The 21289-nt window shown below is 34.1% G+C and overlaps 1 pseudogene across 1 annotated transcript; it reads left to right on the top strand.

The window, feature by feature from the left end:
• Positions 1-15020: 15020 nt before the first annotated feature.
• On the top strand, positions 15021-21036 carry LOC308420088 (annotated as a pseudogene). The gene is made up of 3 exons: positions 15021-15062; positions 20129-20706; positions 20788-21036. The product of its transcript is annotated as an uncharacterized misc_RNA (transcript).
• The last annotated feature ends 253 nt before the right edge of the window (positions 21037-21289 follow it).

Raw genomic sequence — 21289 nt, forward strand, 5'->3', positions numbered from 1 at the left:
AAAAACACTCAAAGAAATCAAAGAACTAGAGGAAAACAAACCAAAAAGATGAAGGAGTGGAAGAAGGAATTTAAAATGGTAATGGAAAAAATAAAGAAAATACTAAAAGAAACAACCCAAGAGGTAGAAAACCTAAAAAAAAAAAAAAATCATGAGTCACAGAAGCATCTCCAACAGAATACAAGAGATGGAAGAGAGAATCTCAGGGGCCGAAGACAACAGTGAAAACATAGCCAAAACAGTCAGAAAAGATGCAAAAACCAAATAGCTCCTAACCCAAAAGGTCCAGGAGATCCAGTACACAAAGAGAAGACCAAACCTAAGGATAACCAGAAGAGAAAAAAGCTAAGAATATCAACTAAGAGGCACAGTAAATATTTTCAACTAAATTGTAGAAGAAAACTTACCTACCTTTAAGAATGAGATGATCATGAGCATAAAAGAAGAATCCATAACACAAAATAGAGTGGACCAGAAAAGAAATTCCTGCCAACATATAATAGTCAAAACACAAAGTGTCCAAAGCAAAGAAAGAATACTAAAAGCAGTAAGAAAAAAAGGTCATGTAACATATAAAGGCAGACCAATCAGAATCTCACCTGAATTCTCAACAGAGACTATGAAAGGTAGAAGATCCTGGAAAGATATCATGCAGAACCTAAGAGAACAAAATTGTCAGCCCAAGCTGTTATACCCACCAAAACTCTCAAAACTTTCACCATAGATGGAGAAACCAAGATATTCCAAGACAAAACTAAACTTACACAATATTTGATCATAAACCCAGCACTGCAACGTATTATAGGTGGAAAACCCAATAAAAGGAAGGAAACTACATTCTAGTAAAAAAAAAAAAAAAAAAAAAAAAAAAAGAAGATACTTAAGCAAGAAAACCAAAAGAAGAAATACACAAAGGCACAATTCTAACTCTAAAAGCAAATAAAGCAGGAAACAGCAACCATTATTCCTTATTACCTGTTAACATAAATGGACTCAATTCCTCAATAAAAAGATATAGGCTATCAGAATGGATACATAAACAGAATTCAGCATTTTGCTGCATACAGGAAACTCATCTCAGAGAAAAAGTTGGACACTATCTCAGAGTAAGAGTTTGGGAATAAATTTTTGTAGAAAATGGCCCCAAGAAGCAAGCTGGAGTCATTCTAATATCCAATAAAGTAGATTTTCATCTAAAAGTTATCAAAAAGATAAAGAAGGACACTTTTTACTCATTACAGGGATTTGTCAGGAGTAACTCTCAATCTTTAACATATATGCTCCAAATAAAGAGCACCCATATTCATAAAAAAAGCCCTATAAAAGCTCAAAAAATATCTTGCACCCCACACAATAATAGTGGGGGATACAAATACCCCAATCTCATCAATGGACATATCATGGGAACAGAGACTGAACAACGACACAGTGAAACTTGCAGAGGTTATGAACCAATCGGAATTAATAGATATCTACAGAACTATCATCCTAAAACAAAAGAATGCACCTTCTTCTCAGCACCTCTCATCACCTTCTCCAAATTAACCATATATCTGGTCACAAAAAAAGCCTCAATAGATATAAGAAGATGGAAATACTCCCATGCATACTATCAGATCACCATGGTCCAAGGGTGGTCTTTAATAGCAACAAAGACAACAAAAATCCCATATACACATGGAAACTAAACAGTGCTCTATTAAACAATAGCAGTGTCAAAGAAGAAATAAAGAAAGAAATTAAGGATTTTATAGAATTCAATGAACATGAAAACGCCACATACCCAAACTGATGGGATGCAATGAAAGCAGTACTGAGAGGAAAACTCATTGCTCTGAGTGCTTCCAAAAAGAAACTGAAGAGAGCATACACTAGCAACCTGACAGCACAGTTGAAAGTTCTAGAACAAAAGGAAGCAGATACACCCAAGTGGAGTAAAGGACAAGAAATAATCAAACTCAGAGCAGAAATTGACCAAATAGAAAAAAAAGAACCATTCAAAGAATCAACAAAACCAAGAACTAGTTCTTTGAGAATATTAACAAGATTGATAAATCTTAATCCAGACTAACAAGAAGGCAAAGTGAGAATATCCAAATTAACAAAATTAGAAAGGAAAGTGGAGACATAACAACTGAAACAGAGGAAATTCAAGAAATCATCAGATCCTACTACAAAAGCTTATACTCAACAAAGATGGAAAATCTGGAGGAAATGGATGATTTCCTAGATAGATACAAGGTACCAAAGCTAAACCACGACCAGGCAAAGCATCTAAATAATCCCACAACACCTAAAGAAATAGAAGCAGTCATCAAAAGCCTCCCAACCAAAAAATTCCCAGGTTCAAATGGGTTCAGTGCAGAATTTTATCAGATATTTATTGACGACCTAATACCAATATTCTCCAAACTGTTCCACAAAATAGAATCTGATGGAACACAACCTAACTCATTTTTTTGAGGCCACAATAACCCACGTACCTAAACCACACAAAGACCCTACAAGGAAAGAAAACTTCAGAACAATCTCACTTATGAACATTGATGCAAAAATACTCAACAAAATCCTTGCAAACTGAATCCAACAACACATCAATACAATCATTCACCATGATCAAGTAGGCTTTATCCCTGGGATGCAGGGATGGATTAATATATGGAAATCCATCAATATAAGCCACCATATAAATAAACTCAAAGGAAAAAAAACCACATGGTTATCCCACTAGATTCAGAGAAAGCATTTGACAAAATTCAAAACCCCTTCATTTTAAAAGTCTTTGAAAAAACATGAATTGAAGGCCCATTACTAAACATAAGAAAAGTAATATACAGCAAACAAATAGCCAACATCAATCTTTATGGTAAAAAACTTGAAGCATTTCCACTAAAATCAGGGACTAGACAAGACTTCCCACTCTCCCCCTACTTATTCAACATAGTATTGGAAATCCTGGCTAGATCTATTAGACAGAAAAGGGAAATCAAAGAGATACAATTTTAGAAGGCAGAAGTAAAAACATCACTGTCTGCAGATGACATGATAGTGTACTTAAGTGACCCCAAAAATTTTACCAGAGAAATTCTACATCTGATAAACAAGTCAGCAATGTGGCTGGATATGAGATTAACTCAAACAAATCAGTAGCTTTATTCTACTCAAAGGACAAAAATGCAGAGGAAAAAATTAGAGAAAAGATACCCTTCACAATAGTCAAAAACAATGTGGTATACCTTGGTGTGACTCTGATTAAGCAAGTGAAGGACCTGTTTGACAAAAACTTCAAATCTCTAAAGAAAGAAATCAAGAAAGTTCTCAGAAAATAGAAAGATATCCCAAACTCATGGATTGGAAGGATCAACATTATAAAAGTGGCCATCTAACCAAAAGCAATCTACAGATTCAATGCAATGCTCATCAAAATTACAACCCAATTCTTCATAGATGAAATTGCAATTTCATCTGGAATAACAAAAGACCTAGAATAGCAAAATCCATCCTCAACAGCAAGAAAACATCTCCAGGAATCACTATCCCTGACCTCAAGCTATATTACAAGGCAATTGTGCTAAAAACTGCATGGTACTGGTAAAGAGATAGGCATGTGGTTCAATGGATTAGAATAGAAGATCACTTGATTTTTGACAAAGTAGCTGTAAACACTCAATGGAGAAAGTACAGCCTCTTCAACAAATGGTGTTTATCCAACTTGTATTTAGCATGCAGAAGAATGTAAATAGACCCTTTCTTATCTCGTTGTACAAAGCTCAAGTGCAAGTGGATCAAAGATCTCCACATTAAATCAGGTACACTGGAATTATTATAAGAGTAATTAGGGAAAACTTTAGAACCCATAGGTACAGGAGAAATTTTCCTGAACAGAACACCAATGGCTTGTGCTCTAAGGTCAAATTTAGATGAATGCAACTTAATGTCTAGTTGGTTGATGTTGTTGCTCTTTCTGTGGGGTTGAAAACACCTTAAGCTCCTTCAGTCCCTTCTCTAAACCCTCCACTTGGGTTCCAGTGTTTTGTCTGATAGTTGGCTGTCAACATCTGCCTCTGTGTTTGTCAGGCTCTACAACAGCCTCTCAGAAGACAGCTATATAAAGCTCCTCTCAGCATTCATTTTGTGGCATCTTCAATAGAGTCTCAGTTTGATGATTGCATGTCGAATGGATCCTCAGGTGGGAGAGTCTCTGGATGGTCTTTTCTTCAATCTCCACACCTGTAAGTATTTTGTTTCCCCTTCTAAGAAGGTCTGAAGCATTGATACTTTGTTTTTCATTATTCTTAAGCTTCATGTGTTCTGTAAACTATATCTTTGGTATACTGAGCTTTCAAGTTACAGGACATTCTGACTGACATGTGGTGAAGGAGGAACATTTCTCCATTGTTAATGAGATTTCAAGCTGGTACAACCTTTCTGGAAATTAGTCTGGAGGTTCCTTAGGAAATTGGACATAGTAATACTTGAGAACACAGCTATGCATATACCCAAAAGATGCTCTAACTTATAAGAAAAATACTTGTTCCATTATGTTTATAGCAGACTTATATATAAAAGCCAGAAGCAGTAAAGAACCCATATGTCCTTTAACAGAGAAATGAATACAGAAAATGTGATACATTTACAAATGAAGTACTACTCAACTATGAAAAAAATGACTTCATGAAATTCTTAGATAAATCAATAGAACTAGAAAATATCATCTTGAGTGAAGTATCCCAGGGACAAAACTACACATATAGTGTGCACTCACTGATAAGTGGATAGAAATGATTGTTTAAAAACATGCCAAACTTGGGTCCCATATAATGGGTGGGTACCAAACCATGATACTGTTACTGTTGCCACTGTGTGCTTGCAGGTAGACATCTAGCATGGCTGTCCCAGGGGCTCTACCAGCAGTGACTCAGACCAAAACTTGAACTGAAGTCAGGGAACCCTATAAAGGAAAGACTGAATCAGATGATTACCCCTAAGAAGAAAAACTATATTACCTAACCCAGATTCCTGTGAGTTCCTAGATTGTTGCAGTAAATGCTAAGAAATAATAATAGTTTATCTCTTTACTGGCCCTGAGGTCTGACTCCTCAGACCCAAGCCTGATACTGAGCAGCACACACATCTGTCGTCCGGTCGGAGCCACCACCAGAATCTCACTCTGTTTGAAAACTCCCTTCTCTGGCAGTTTTCTACTGCCTGTTCTCTGCCTGTGGCTTTAAGTGTTTCTCTACCCCAAAATTCAGCGTAAATCCAACTCTAGAATCTGATAGCTTTTCATACAGATTTATATGTTCAACTCTCAATCCACAAACCCTCTATACAACGAGGTTACATCAAATAGACAAAGATACAAACTGCCCTTCACTATAAGATGCTAGACTTATAAAATCCTTAATATTCAGAACTATTTAATAACAATCAATATCACCTAGGTCTAGCTGGTCCTCTCCACCTCTCTCGATACACCTAGTCACTGGCTTTCCTTTATTTTACTAATTAATATAGAAAGGTTCAGATGAAGTCACCTCAGGAGTATATGAGTAGGCAGCCTTTCTTGGGGCAGTATCTCTATTACCTCTTGGAACATCTTTTGGGTATATGCCCAGGAGTGATGTAGCTGGGTCCTCAGGTAGTACTATGTTCAATTTTTTGAAGAACCTCCAGATTGATTTCTAGAGTAGTCTTATCAGCTTTCAAATCCCAAAAACAATGAATGAGTGTTCTTTTTTTTTTTCTCCACATGCTCTCTAGCATCAGATGTTGCCTGAGATATTGACCTAGCAATTCTGACTGGTGTAAAGTAGAATCTCAGAAATGTTTTGATTTACACTTTCCTGATGAATAAAGATGTTAATCATTTTTTTTTTTTTTTTTTTTTTTTTGGTGTTCCTCGGTCATTTTTTTTTTCTTAACTTGAGAATTCTTTGTCTAATTTTGTTGCCCATTTTAAAAGGGATATTTGATTCTCTTCTAACGTCTTGAGTTCTTTATATATATTGTATATTAGTCCTATATCAGACTAATTAGAATTGGTAAAGATCTTTTCCCCATTTGTTTGTTCCCTTTTTGTCCTATTGGCAATGTCCTTTGTCTTATGAAAGCTTTGGAATTTCATGAGATCCCATTTGTTAATATTTGATATAAGAGCATAAGCCACTGTTCTTCTGTTCAGTAAATTTTCCTCTGTGCCAATGTTGGAGACTTTGCCTCAGTTTCTATTCTATTAGTTTTATTGTATTGGGTTTTACATGGAGATTTTTTATCCACTTGGACTTGAGCTTTGTACAAAATAATTAGAATGTTTCAGTTTGCATGCTTATACATGCTGATATCTAGTTGAACCAGAACAATTTGTTGAAAATGCTGCCTTTTTTATTATTAATGAATTGGTTTAGGTTCATTATCAAAGATCAAGTGATCATAAGTGTATGTGTTCATTCCTGGGTCTTCAGTTTTATTCCACTGATCTACCTTCCTATCTCTGTACCAATACCATATAGATTTTGTCACAATTACTCTGTAATACAGTTTGAGTTTGGGGATCATGATTCCCTCAGGATTTTTTTTTTTTTATTGTTGAAAACAGTTATCACTATTTTGTTTGTTTTTTTTTCTTTTTTTTGATATTGTTATTCCAAATAAATTTGTAAATTGGTCTTTCCAACATTATGAAGAATTGAGTTAGAATATTGGTGAAGATTGCATTGAATCTGTAGGTTGCTTTTGGCCTGATGGCCCTTTTTACTATGTTGATCCTTCCAACCCATGAGTATAAGAGTTCTTCTCATCTTCTGATATCTTCTTCTATTTCTTTCTTCAGAGTCTTGAATTTCTTGTCATAGAGTTTTTTCACAACCTTGTTGTTTCACTAATTTCTTTCTCTTCCTGTTTATCCTTTGAGTAGAGGACGGCTACTAATTTTTTATGTTAAATTTCTATCCAGCTACTTTGCTTATGTTGTCTATCAGGTTTAGGAGTTCTCTGGTGGAAATTTAAGGACACTCAAGTATACCACTATATCATCTACAAATACTGACAAATTTACTTCTTTCTTTCCAAATTGTATCCTTTTGACACATTTTTTTTGGTACAATTGCTCTGGCTAGGACTTCCAGTAATACGCTGAATAGTTAAGTAAAGAGTGTACATCTGAGTGCCTACAAAATAAAATGTGCCTCCAGAAAAAATATCTTGACAGCACACCTGAAGGTTCTAAAACAAAAATAATCAAATATACCTAAAAGTATTAGGATGGAGGAAGTAGTCAGACTCATAGCAGAAATTAACCAAGTAGAAACAAAAAGAACTGTACAAAGAATCTGCATGACCAGGAGCTGTTTCTTTTTTTAAAAAAATTAACAATGTAGATAAACCCCTAGTCAGCCTACTTAGAAATGAAAAGGGAGACATAAAAAAAGAAACAAGGAATTAAAAAAAAAAAAAAACTATCAGATCCTACTACAAGAGCCTATACTCAGCAAACATAAAAAATATGGAGGAACTAGACAATTCCCTAGACAGATACCAGGTAGCAAAGTTAAATCAGTATTAGCTCAACAATCTAAACAGTCTCAAAATACTTAAAGTAATACAAGCAATCATTAAAAATCTCCCAACCAAAACAAAATACAAGGACCAAATGGATTTAGTCCAAATTTCTATCAGACCTTCAAAGAAGACCTAATATCAACAGTCTTCAATGTATTACACAAAATAGAAACAGAAGGAACGCTACCCAATTTGTTCTATGAAGCCACAATTATGCTTATACCCAAACCACACAAAGACTCAACAAAGAAAGAAAATTACAGAACAATCTCTTTTGTGAATATTGATGCAAAAATACTCACTAAAATTCTCACAAACCAAATTCAAGAACACATCAAACCTATCATCCATCCTAATCAAGTAACTTTTATCCCAGGAATGTAGGGATAATTCAATATATAGAAATTTATCAATATAATGCACTATGTAAACAAACTCAAAGGGGGAAAATACACATTATCCTCTCACTAGATGCTGAGAAAGCATTTGACAAAATTCAACATCCCTTCATGTCAAAAGTCTTGGAAAGATCAGAAATTCAAGGCCCATACCTAAACATAGTAAAAACAACACACAGCACACCCTTAGCCAACATTATACTAAATGACAAGAAATTTGAAGAAATACCACTGAAATCAAGGACTAGGCAAAACTTCCCACTCTCATTATACCCATTCAATATAGTCCTAGCCAGATAAATTAGACAACAAAAAGAGGTCAAAGGGATATAAAATTAAAAGGAAGAAGTCAAAATATCACTGTTTGTAGATGATATGATAGTATACTTAAGTGACCCCAAAAATTTCACCAGGGAATTCCCAAACATTATAAGCAACTTCAGCAAATTGGCTGGATATAAAATTAACTGAAACAAAACAGTAGCCTTTCTCTACTTAAAAGATAAACAGGCTGCAAAAAAAATTGAAGCTTATCTTTTCACATCATCTAAACTGTGCAGTCAAAAAAGTGACATCCTTGCTTTCTCTTCATTATTCTGTTCTTCCAAGCTCTGTATAGATGTCTTTTATGGCACAGTCAGTTGGTTTGGCTGTAGTGATGATCTTCACACATTTCTCTACTTAATACTTAGCACTAATTTCCATACTTCTGGATATTATGGGATGAAAGATAGCTTCCAGAGATAATGGAACTTAAATACATGATTTAAGTGATAACTGAAGAGAGACAACTTCTTTTTGGCTGAGAAAGAGTTCTCACAGTCATTATTTGTTGTGTTTATTTTTCATTTTTTTATTTTTTGGAACATAATTCGGGAAGAATGAAAAACAGTGATAAGGTAGGTAGGTATCTGTAAAGACATGATATTTGGTGGATCTTGCCTTGGAGGAAGTACCCAGGTGTTTAGAGTTGTGACTATTAATAGTGGAATGATAGTTCCAAAGAATTGGGAACGCAGGGAAAGAAATGCCTGTGCAAGGTAAGAAAGGAAATGCTGTTCTGAACAAAGAAAAATGTAATCCTGTCAGCCTTTTGCAGCTCTTGTCTTTAGGGTTGCTGTAAAACTGTAATCACTTTGAAATTTTAAAATTTCTTCCAGATGTTATTTCTTTTGCAGCAGGAACTTAATTATAGCAGCTAACATCTTAGGTGGTGTGGGTAGGCACATGTGCTGAGCTGGAGTAATAGGGGGAGCAGAGGAGGTGACAAAGTGACTAGTCAGGGGGCATGCCTGACTTGTAGCTACCAAAATTAGAATCAAAATTCATTATGAAATTAAATGTCTCAATGATTTCATCTTGAATTTGGATTGTCCATAACATTTGAGTATTAGTGTATTCAAATTCAGGTAAAATAATTAAATACATTATTGCTATGACAACTATATTTTTAAAAGAATGAATCTTATTCACAGTATCAGGTGTCAAAACAATAAAATTAATTTCAGTCATATAAAGAATCTTCTCTTACTTATAATTTTGAATTAATAAACTTTATTCCATTTATTTTACTTCATTTCCCACAAGTTTTGGGTAAAAAAGCAAATTATTTTATGATAATCATAAGTATATTAATTATTTCTACTTTGAATATATATGTATTCATGTGTACTTATGTAGTTTATATAAGAGAAATTTTCAACATTTAAAATATTACAAAGTTAAACCTTTATAAAAATTTGATACTAAAGACCTATAAAACTACAAGTTTTAAAGCTTATTTTATCTTATTTATCTTAAAAGATCTATATTTTCATTTAGTCAATATGTATATTTATTAAGAGATGTCATAATCATCTAAATTTGATTTGAAGAGTTTCATATAAGATGTGCATTAAATTATATTAATAAAAATAATTAGTTAAGATAAAATATTTCAAAGGTTTATTCTTTTGTTCTGATGTTATTCATTTAGAATTCTTCTGTTTATAGATGCATATCACATTAATTCAGGGTATGAATGCCTTTATAGTAAAGATTAATGAATAGACATAGCTTTTCTTTAAATGTCATTTTGAATATCACTCATTGTTTATTAAGTAATGTTCTCAGACATAACGAAAACCCCTTTGATTTATATAAACATTTTTTGGTTTGTGGCTTAAATGAATTCTCTGGTTGTTTTGAAACATAAGCAAGCCTATATATTTTTTCTGACATATATCCTGGTTTGCTTTGGAATGAGTCATGTTATAGAAGATGTCTGTTGTGTATCTGCAAATGTTGGAATACTGTCTATTAGAAATCATCTTAAGAGTTGTATTTTTTTCTGATATTTTTATATCCAGTGATCAAACTTAAGCCATCAGTTCCCCAATCACAGTCCTGGACCATCAAGACTCAGATTCTGTATTTCTAAGCATCTAGGTCATATTGCTCTTATTGATGTATAATCTACACATTTATTCATAACATACCTTTCTTCCATGGCGATTCTAGTTTATGATACTGGTTATTGAATTGTTACAAGCACATCACTTGCTATCAGATGTATATTTAAGTCAAATGCATTTTTAAATGCTTGCAATTATTCTGCTTGAGTTCTTTATCCCAATTATAATATATCTGAGACCAATAGTTAAGATTTTTGTATTTTCATTTCTCTCAAATTGAATGGTATACTGGGTTTTATGGAAACTGCCCCATGTCTATTTGATAGGTCAGTCATGTGTAATAATATGTTAGTAATGTTAAGTAAAAGGTTTGGGGATCATTACATGATTCCACAGAAGCCCTAATGTGACCATATTAAAGAACAAACAGACTTCTAGATGGCAGTCACTACACTGAGATCACTAATGGCTTCAACTGCTCAACATACCAACTATCTGTCTTTCTTGTTTCTTCTAGATATGCTTCAGGCAGGTAACATGCTCAGTAAGCAGTAATGGTTGCTCAGTTGGGACCCCTTTAGGCTTCATAAATCAGCTCTTAGAGCAAGCGCCCATGGCTTCAAAAGGTTTGTGGAGAGGATCCAGCAGTGAGACTAATCTGCAGAAAATGTTTGTGGGCAAACACAGGCTCTGATTATTCTCTCATGCCTCCTCTGAACAGAAGTGGGAATTGTGGGCTTCATTTTATTATTTTAATTAGCCTTAAGCAGCCCATTTCAGATCCCAAAGAGACCAGACATTCCCTGCACTTCCTTTTGAGTATTTTGTGGTCTGGATGCCATGGTGTTAGCCTTTTAAATTTTAAATAATATTATGTCTGAGCTTTGGTTATTTGCTTCAGTGGAGAAAGGGAAGAAAAAAGGCCTTTGTGAGCCTAGGTAACTTTCTGTTTTCGCTAGGTTGAGAAATGGTTCCCTTCTGTGGACCATTTGGAAAACGTGCTTCTATATCATGCTGCCTTCTTGGAGGACAGCCTTCCACATTGTAAACTGTGTGATCTTTGTCATGCAGAAAAGATGCCAGTGCCTTTAAAAGAGAGATTCTGTCAGGGATTTGCATAGGCTAAGTGATGCTTTGGGTCCATCACTCTCACCAGCAGTGTTTTCTTTCTCTAGTGATTGACTTTGTGGCAATGGCAATTAGTTCTCAGTACCTAGTGACTCTCAGAGAAAAAATATATTACCAAAGTCCAGGCAAGAAGGTTCTGCTTGAAAGAGAGTTGAGCTCATTCTGCACCAGTACTTGTCTGTTTCTTTGCTTTTTGTCACAGCTGAGTCACACCAACAGAACTGTTTCATACACACTGCCTCCAAGAGAGCTGATCTTGAGAGCTGAGCCAATGGAGAGCTCTTTATTTAGATGGCAAATTCTGCAGCTTCCTCAGCAGACTGCAGAATCCACTGGAAACTTGTCAGCATTCAATTAAGCAAGACAAAAGAAAATCCCAATAATAACAGGGTGAAACTGCCAGAAAGAAATTATGAATAGAAAGGAAGAAATCATCAGTAATTAACCTCGACTGGAAACTGTGGAGAAGCCTTCGGAAAGAGGGAGAGTACATGCAAAAGCTGTTATCATTGCTTGTCTTGGATAAAGGAACTATCCTTCATTATAAGTTCCCCAGAATGGTTACTCAGGTTTCTAGAGAAGAAATGCTAGAAGTGGGGTATTAGAATCTCCCAAACCCTACCAGCTCAGATGACTTTTAGCAGTGCTTTTTTATTGCTCAATAGCTGGGTTTCTCTGGTAGTTCTTTTCTCATTTTTTATTAGATGTTCTGTATTTACATTTCAGATATTATCCCTTTCCCCCTGCTCTGCTTCCATCTCTCCTCCAGTTCCATTTGCTTTTACAAAGGTGCACTCTCTCCTGATCACCCTCTCCACCCCATTGCCTTGGCATTCCCCTACATTGGGAAAACATGCCCTCCCAGGACCAAAAGTCTCTGCTCATATTGATGATGCCAGGCACTCTCTATTGTGGCCCCACTGAGATCTTGTGAGAAAAAAAATCAGATATGTAGATCTGGGGCCACTAAAGAGAGTAAATACTAAGCATGTGTATAAAGTTAGAGTCAATAGAACACTACGGATCTGAGGCTTTTCTAACCCGTTTCAACTTGAATAGCTCATTTAACAAAATGAGCAAATGTGGGTCTGTTCACCTTTCTTCCTCATACACAAAGAACTTTTTAAAACAATTCTCACTAAATTAATTATTATTATTTATTAAATGTAATGATTTTTTTGAGTTCCTTTAGAGAATAGTCTGAAGTGTATTTTTCTTTGCTTCTTTTTATTTAGTGGGTGTAAGTGTGTGTGTTTGTCAGAGAGAGAGAGAGAGAGAGAGAGAGAGAGAGAGAGAGAGAGAGAGAGAGAGAGAGAGAATCACAGTAGGCAGCGCAGAGTTTACAGGACAGTATTTATGAGATGGTGCTCATCTTTCTCCTCATTGACGTAGAATCTTGCTTTTTCTGTAGCTTTTCTGCCTGCTAAGGAGTAGCTCCTGGCTATTTTGCTGTGATTCTGTTTTCATCTCTCATATCTTGACAGTAGTGCTGGGATTACAGAGGCAAACCGCTGTGTCTAGATTTCTTTTATGGGCTCTATTCCAGTCATCTAGCTTATGTTTCAGACTTGCAAGGCAAGCACTGGAAATCCCTGCGCCTTCTCACCAGTCCTTTAGGTTTTCTGATTTTTCCGTGTTGTTCAGTATAAAGGACAATGCCAGATCATATATTACAGTCTACTTGAAGCCATTCATTTTAATCACAAAGAGTCATGCTTCAAGTAGTAATATATAGGTGAAAATAGGTGTACATTTAAAAGACATGGATATATATAATGTGACTTCAATAAAATTTTAGAGAGATTGATTTTCAAAAACCAGTTAATCATCAAAATTATAGATTGAAATTTCAAGAAAAATGAGATCTTTCTATTTTGATGTTACTTTTTCTTACCATTTTATTTTTAAAAAAGAGGGATACATATACAGATTTTAAGGCATTTTGGCATAATATTATATGAATTTTTTTCAGTACTTAATTCTTTTAGAGGTTTGATAGCATGCATTGAAATCCCACTAGTTACCATAAGCATGAAGTACATGTAAGACAGAATGTAACATGGAAACAGATTTTTTGTTGAGTATAGATTAAGCATAATGATCCGTGAATACCAAAAATTGCCACAAGGCTATTATCTTAGCTCTTGTATTATTAATGATTTAAGGTCCAGGTGTACCATAATTTGAGAGGGTACTATATATTTATGTTCTTCCTAAGAAGGACTGAGGCTCTGAGGCTTTCTTTCTTTTTCTTTTTTCTTTTTTCTTTTCTTTTTTTTTTTTTTTTGGCCTTTGTTTTGTTGTTTCTTGAGATAAGGAAATTGAGTGCCTCCAGGTGATCCTGAACTCAGTGTGTAGCTCTGGTTAACCTCAGGAGTAACATTGCGGTGACTGCTGACTTGGACTCACAGTGCCAGAGTTATAGTCAAGTGCTATCAGTCCTGAGAAATCTTAATAAAGAATGTTCTGAGCAGAAGAAACGCTAGCTTTCTAAACCCTAGCAGCACTTGAAATTTTCTCACAGAGTCTAAGTTCAGTAGCTAGAGTTTAATCATAATGAGAATCTAATAGGTGCTGTCTTTACTATGGGTATATAAACAATTAGAAATAGCAAATTTTGTAGAATTTTGAGATTTACCAATGTGAAGTTTATTAAATGTACCTGCATTTCACAAAGAAGATCCACATAGTAAAGCTATATATTAATGTTATCAGTTACACAGCTTTATATAGTATTTTATTCATAGCATATATATATATATATATATATATATATATATATATATATATATGCAGAGAAACTGTCTTTAATTTATCTTCTTTATTTTGAATGATACATAAGCCCTTTCTAACTGCCTGGCCATAAACTGATAACTATGCATTCCTGAAATTAACTCTTTTATGATCTTACAGTAAGATGCTTCTTAAATAACTTTAAACTTGACTTCTCTGGAATTCCAGTCCAATAAGTGCACTATATTTGAAGTTTCTATAAATAGCATGTTATGTTTTTATAATGAGTCAAATTTACATTTTAAATGAAGATGTTTTATTTATAGTAGTAATGTCTTAAACCATTGTTAATATAATCATTTTGAAAAAAAATAAAGCATATTTGGCATAATGGTTGTTAGAACAGATTTTATTTTGCTAAAGACATTCTACTATGTTAAATATTCATTTGAGTGACATTACTTCATTGAAAATAACTCCTTAATACCTAATTCTCACTTCTTATTCTTTGTCTAATTACAAGTTAAGAGTTTTCCCAGTCCTTTGGTATTTCTGCATGTGTACATTTAAAATAAAAAACTATACTGTACATCTACAATACATAATATCATTCCATCCTACCTCTATGTAACTCCCAACCAGTTTCCAGTTGTGCATTAACCAAGTGTTGTTTAGTACTGGGCATCACCATAGTATCAGAGTCTCTAGTTTACTCAGATCCACAATGGTTTTATTGCTTGTTTGTTTGTGCTTCTAGAAATTGCGTTGAATTCTCACATAACAATATAGATTTGAAAAGTTTGCACGCATGAGCATTGGGGAGAAAGAGAAGTCAAATTTTACACAGAAGGTAGTTTCACTGATAATTCATAATCTTCTCCTTCCATGAAAAGCAAACAATCTGTTTTGTATAAGTTTCTAGTCGGCTTCCCTCCAGTTCCCTCCAATTCATTCACTAAAAAAGAGGCATACTAACAGGCTTGTGGTTTAATTCCTAATCTACTAGTGAAGATGTAATGAATTACAGTACTAAAATAAACCTGATTGACAGGGACTAAAGTAAATCTCAGTTTTAATCAAAGTTTCTTATGAAAGTTGTTCCTGGAAAGATTTAAATTATTTACAATTTTCCTCTGAAGCACTGACATTATATTCTAGCTTCAATTCTAATGTCTCTGTTGGACTTTAAAGTTCACTTAATTAAGACTGTCAAGTTTTATTTCTTCTCATTAACACTATATTTCCCTATACTCCTTGTTGGATAGTGACCAAAGTTGACTTTCTCATCCTTTGTTGTTGGTTTTGATAGCTTTATTCTTGTGTGCATTTATGTTCATTAAGTGAACTATGGGTTTCTTGATACAACATTTTCACACAGAATAAAGATTTTGAACAGTTCACAATGGAGCATTTGGGAGAACTAAAAAACATGACACTAACTATGTCATTATGTTACAGTTAGTCAACCACAGTGTACTATTTTCGTCTCATCTATTTACATATGTTGTTGCTGTTGCTGCTACTGCTGCTGCTAGCAATGATAAAGATGTAATCAAAGAGCATAGTTTCTATTTATTTTAAGGTAGTATCTACTCTGAAGATTAGTTGACATAGGAAAATTGCTCAACAAATAAATATTACTAGTATTGTCACAAGTATAAATCAGAGTAGTACTTCAATAATAAAAGAAATGTATTAAAAATAACCCCCTCATTCTACTTACAGCAGACACTGAGTCAAATAGTTTTCTCAAAGTTATTCAGTTTGCAAATGGGAAAGTGAGACTTGAAGAGAGAATTACTAACTCTAGAATCCAAATCTAAAAAAAAAAAAAAATCTGTATTCTTACTTTTGCGCAAATACGAGGAAAGACAAGAAAGAACACTAGCATGATGATTCAACCTTCTGACTTACCACACTAAGACAGTTTGTAGTGTAGCTTAACTAAATGCCAATGTGTAGAGTAAAATAAGAAAACAATAGCAAAAGAAAAAGAAAAGTATTTCAAAATCTTGGTCAGAAAATTTAGGATGAGCGAAGGTGATTGTGCCCTTAGTGTCTTGTAACCTGTATATATGGCCACACTTAGGAAGTTTCCCCTAGAGTTCTGGCCCTTCCAGTTGTGACTCTCATGAGTTTGAATAAGCAATAGGGAAGATAAGGTTCTTTCCAAAAAAAAGTTATTAAAATATTTACATTTATGTGTATGTACATGTTTTAAACTAGAATATAAAAAAAGAAAATAATTTGAATTATTAATATCAGTAGAAAGTAAAGAGCTTGACTTGCATACTAAATCCAAGATTCAGGTTTATATAAAACAGTTTTTCATGGAACACCAAAATAAACAGAAAAATGTCAAGTACTGTATGTTTTCTTGTGCGACATTTTATGCAGACAAAAGTATGGCACTGTCTCATATCAGAGGAAGAAATGCACTTGCCGTCTGGGCTAAGATTATTGGCATTTCCACAGAAGTTCATTCTGAATTTCGTGAATGCTGTGGTTTATGATAGAATCTCTTAAAGCAGTCTGTCTCTCTCTCTCTCTCTCTCTCTCTCTCTCTCTCTCTCTCTCTCTCTCTCTCTCTCTCTCTCTCTCTCTCTCTTGTGTGTGTGTGTGTGTGTGTTGCTTTTACATTATACTTTTCCTGGACAGGAGCCCAGTATAAAATTATTGTGGTAGTTTTCACATGTCTGGCACACTAAGATATTTTATATCATCCTCTTTCAGAAAAAAGAATCCCACAGCATTAATGCCACAGTGTCTGTCATTTAAGTCCTTTATTTAAGCCAGACATTGCAGTTCTCATACTAATACTTCAACAGGTGAAAAAGCTACTGCTTTCAGAATTTCAGTCTAGTGATGGATATGTCTTCACCTTCATATGTGCTGATAAAAAAGATTTGGCCAAATTTCCTAAATATGCTGTACTGTTTTTGTTAATTTAATTGGGTTTGTGGAGTCTTGGGCATAAAACAACAAGAGTACCCATCTCAAAAGAGTTCAATGTCCCCACTTTGAGTCTAAGATAGCATATCATTATACACTAAACCCCAACATTTAGGAAAAATAATCTTGGAGTTATATTAAGTACTCTGCCTGTCAGAGAAGTTCAAACTGGAAGGGATAGTCCTCCTGTTCTTCTGCCCTCCCCCACAGTAGAAATAGAAAAACCAGGTCGAGATCTTGCCAGTTTTCTAATAAATTTTGTTTGTGATTCAATTTTTTTGCCTTCTGAATTCTGGTAAAACATTTAACATTTAAAGTAAATATTTGAATGATGCTATTCCATTGGCAAAGCTGAAGAAGATTTGAAAGCTCCAGAAAAGAGTGTAATGCCACAAAAGCATACATTCTAGAAAGTTTTGTGCTACTGATATCTTTTAAAAAATAAAAAAAAAATATAGGTGTAATCATTTTGCTGGAGATTTTGTTTCTCTGATGAGACTTGATACATTAGCTTTAAGGCATGCTAACTAAAACACAAAATGTAGCAAAAAGGAATAAGTCAAATATTTTAAAAAATGCATTTAAGTAAGATTTCTAATACCCGGTGAAATTATATATTATATCCATGAAGATTTCATGATTAAATAAAATGTTAATGAAACATTGAATTAAAAAGTGTAAAGTTGAAAAAATATTAAAAATTCTGTACCAAGTCTCTAAATATTATGACTCTACATACAATTGATTGTCCTCATTTCGGGTTAGTAGAAATTCAAACATGGCAGCTTTGCCTTGGTCCTCTTCCAACAGTTACTGAGACAATACGTGAGGAGTGAGAAGATAAAGATTCTGAACATTCAAAGTATTGTTCTTTACACATTATCTCATCTTGATGAATGTGATTTATCCAGATACTGGGAAAAAAAGCAACAACAAAAGCTTATTCTGATCAAACAGGCTACCGATTTGATGTGATGATGAGTAGCATGCATGAAGATAAAAAAACAAATGATAAGTCTACAGCACAAGGGAAATTCTTTCTAACACAAGAAATGTAGGATTGATGGTTATTGGCCTACTGACTTTTTAAATGTGTTCCTAGGAAATAGAAGTACTAAAAACCCTGTGAAAATGACTTTTCATCTGATTCCTCAGATACCTGAACATTTCTTCTTACACATTCTGCAACCTGTATCCGTTTTTAAAATCATGGAAATTAATTTCATTATTTACCTATATTTTGATTCCTATTTTCCATTTATTATTATAATTAAATTACACAATTATCCCTTCCTCTCTGTCAACTCTTCCCAACTCATTTTCAAGTTCATAGTCTCTGTATGACTCCGATTCTTTGTCACTATTTCTCTCTCTCTCTCATGTGTTTGTGTTTCTGTATATATATATATATATATATATATACATGAAAACAATGTGAGTCAGTTTAGTGTTGCACACACACACACACACACACACACACACACACATATATATATATATATATATATATGAATTTAGAATTGAACTGTTTTATTAGCTACCTAATCAGGGATAATACCTAGAGCAAACAAGTTCTGTCCTTTTTAGTAGCCACTAATTGCTTGTAGGTTTTCATGTATGAGTAGTACCTTATGAGATTTTTTTCTCCATTCATTTTATCATGGCAACTGGTGTAATCATTTTTCAGGTCTTGTTTAGGCAGTCATATTGTTGAGATTTCCTGAATGAAGGTATTTCTCATACCAAGAAGACACAATCTCACAGCTGACTTACTGGTACTCTTGATCCTGCCATCTGCAGTGTTCGCTGAGACATATGTGTAGGTGTTGTAGATGTACCAGTTAAGAATGAGACCTTCAGTGTCAATTGTTCTCTGCATTTTCACAAGATGTGTCTTTTTTAGTGCAACATAAAGAAATTTCTTTGATGAGAAATGGGAAATATACTTATATATGTGTATATTTACATTTATATTTATATATATAAGATTATAATCTATTTATAGCTATATGCATATATCTGGATAAGTATTTAAAATTCAGTTAGAAATTTTACTATTCTAGTAAAGTGTTTGTACTTGGTGCTCTTGTAAGATCTATAACCCCAAGAGCCAAGAACATTTTTCTATGTATATACCACCAGGCTGGTGGGAATTAACTTCACTTTGATTATGGGTTTCTGCTAAGGTATAGTTACCACTGATGTTAAATCTTTAAATTACAGACATGGGAAATAAAGTTGAACCCTGCATCATTAGCAAAGACACACTGTTTGACATAATCATGAAAAAAGATGTTTCCAAACTAAGGAAAAATATACTCATATACATACAAGAAACACAGAGAACTCCAAAATTGACAGGAATATAGAAAGTTCCCATAGCACACCAATCATATTTAAAACATTAAGTATAATAAAAACAAAAAAGTATTAAAAGCAATAATAAAAAAACATGAATTACATATAAAGGGAAGTGAAGACTGAATATAAAGCTGGTATGCTGGATGATGTAAAACTATATGCCACAGTTTAAGAAGAAAGGAACTTTCCTGTGATTAAAAAGAAAAAAAAATACAGCTGAAAGAATTTATGTTGACTATTTCTTCTCTACAGAAAATGTGATAAGCATTTTTTATGCAAGAGAGAAATAAGCATCCTCAAAAGAGAGCAGAAATAAATAAATAAAATTACTATTACTAAAACAAAAAGTACAATTAAAAATACAATCAGAAAAGAACCCAAAAACAAATAACTAAATGACTGAGATGGAGACATGTCTTTTAACACAGTTAGTATTAGTGGTCTTGACTCACCAATCAAAACATAATTCTAGCTGAATGGATTTTATAAAATAAATCCAGCAAGTTCTGAGGAGACCAATGGAGCTGTGGTTAGAAGAGGAGAATCCAGGTCCCTACATCCATATGTGCAAACCCGAAGGTCGACAAACAAATGAGATACTAGTCCTCAGACACTGAAGAAGAAAACAGAAGTAAGAGAAAAGAGAAACATCGAAGGCTGCCATTTTCAAGCAGCTCTTCAGACAGCATAGTATATGATTGCAGGAAGGGCAGAGGAAGCCATGGTCCAAATCAAGAGACTGGTCCAGAGACCAACAGCCTCCCTTATATTCTTATGAGACAAAATTCAGTCACAGGTCAAGCATCAGCTCTTCTTATGGCTCCAGAAGGAATAGAAATCTGCATTATTTCAGGGGTCTAGGAAAATCCTATAAATTTCAAAGATATTGGTCAAAAAGCAAGTCAGAAGATGCAGGACAAGACTCTGTCCATGCTCATGTAGCAGAAGCAGGGAAAAATCCAGTCATAGAACAACTAGAAGTAGGTCCAGGGACAAAGACAGCAGTAAAGTCCAAGGCAAAGAAAAAAGAGAAAAGGAAAACAATAAAGGCAAAGACAAAGGAGCACACAGCATCAAAATTGGAGATTCTAGAAACATCAAAGCTGGATTAGAACATCTGCATCCAGCTAAGCAGGCCAAAGCCAGACTACAATTTGTCCTTGAAGCTACTATAAAAACTGATGAAGCATAAAAGCCTAAATAAAGGAATGAGGAAGAAGCAAAGAGAAGAAAAGAAGACTAAGCTAGCCTGACATAAAAAGTAAAAATTGTAAAAGAAATTGAAGCAATTGAAAGTGATTGTTTTTTGTTTAGCCAACATTCAAATCAAGTAAAGGCATCAAAGGACAGTAGAACCAAGTGAAGTAAAGCAAGAAACTTCAGCATCAGGACTCATATCAGTAGATGCTGACCTACCCAGTACTGGAAAGAAAATAGACCCTGACAGCATCCCCATGGCTATCAAGTACCAAGATTGCAATTATCTAGCTCATCCAAATTTATTTATTTAAAATGCCCAAGAGGTTAATTGCTCTCCAACAAGAAAGACTGATGAGCAGCCGCATGGTCTAAGCAATAAATTTATGATTGGATTAACAGCAACCTTAACAATTTAGGTTTTAAATACCAATATTAACTTTCATTATTAAAAATAATTTAGCCAATTACATAGAAAAGAAATCTTATTTTTTCTCTGATGTTCAGCTAAATATTTGGTAACTTAAATATACCATTGTGAATAGTGAATCTGTTATAAAAGGTCAG

Source organism: Micromys minutus (genome assembly GCF_963924665.1).
Source record: "Micromys minutus genome assembly, chromosome: 4".
NCBI classification, from domain to species: Eukaryota; Metazoa; Chordata; class Mammalia; order Rodentia; family Muridae; genus Micromys; species Micromys minutus.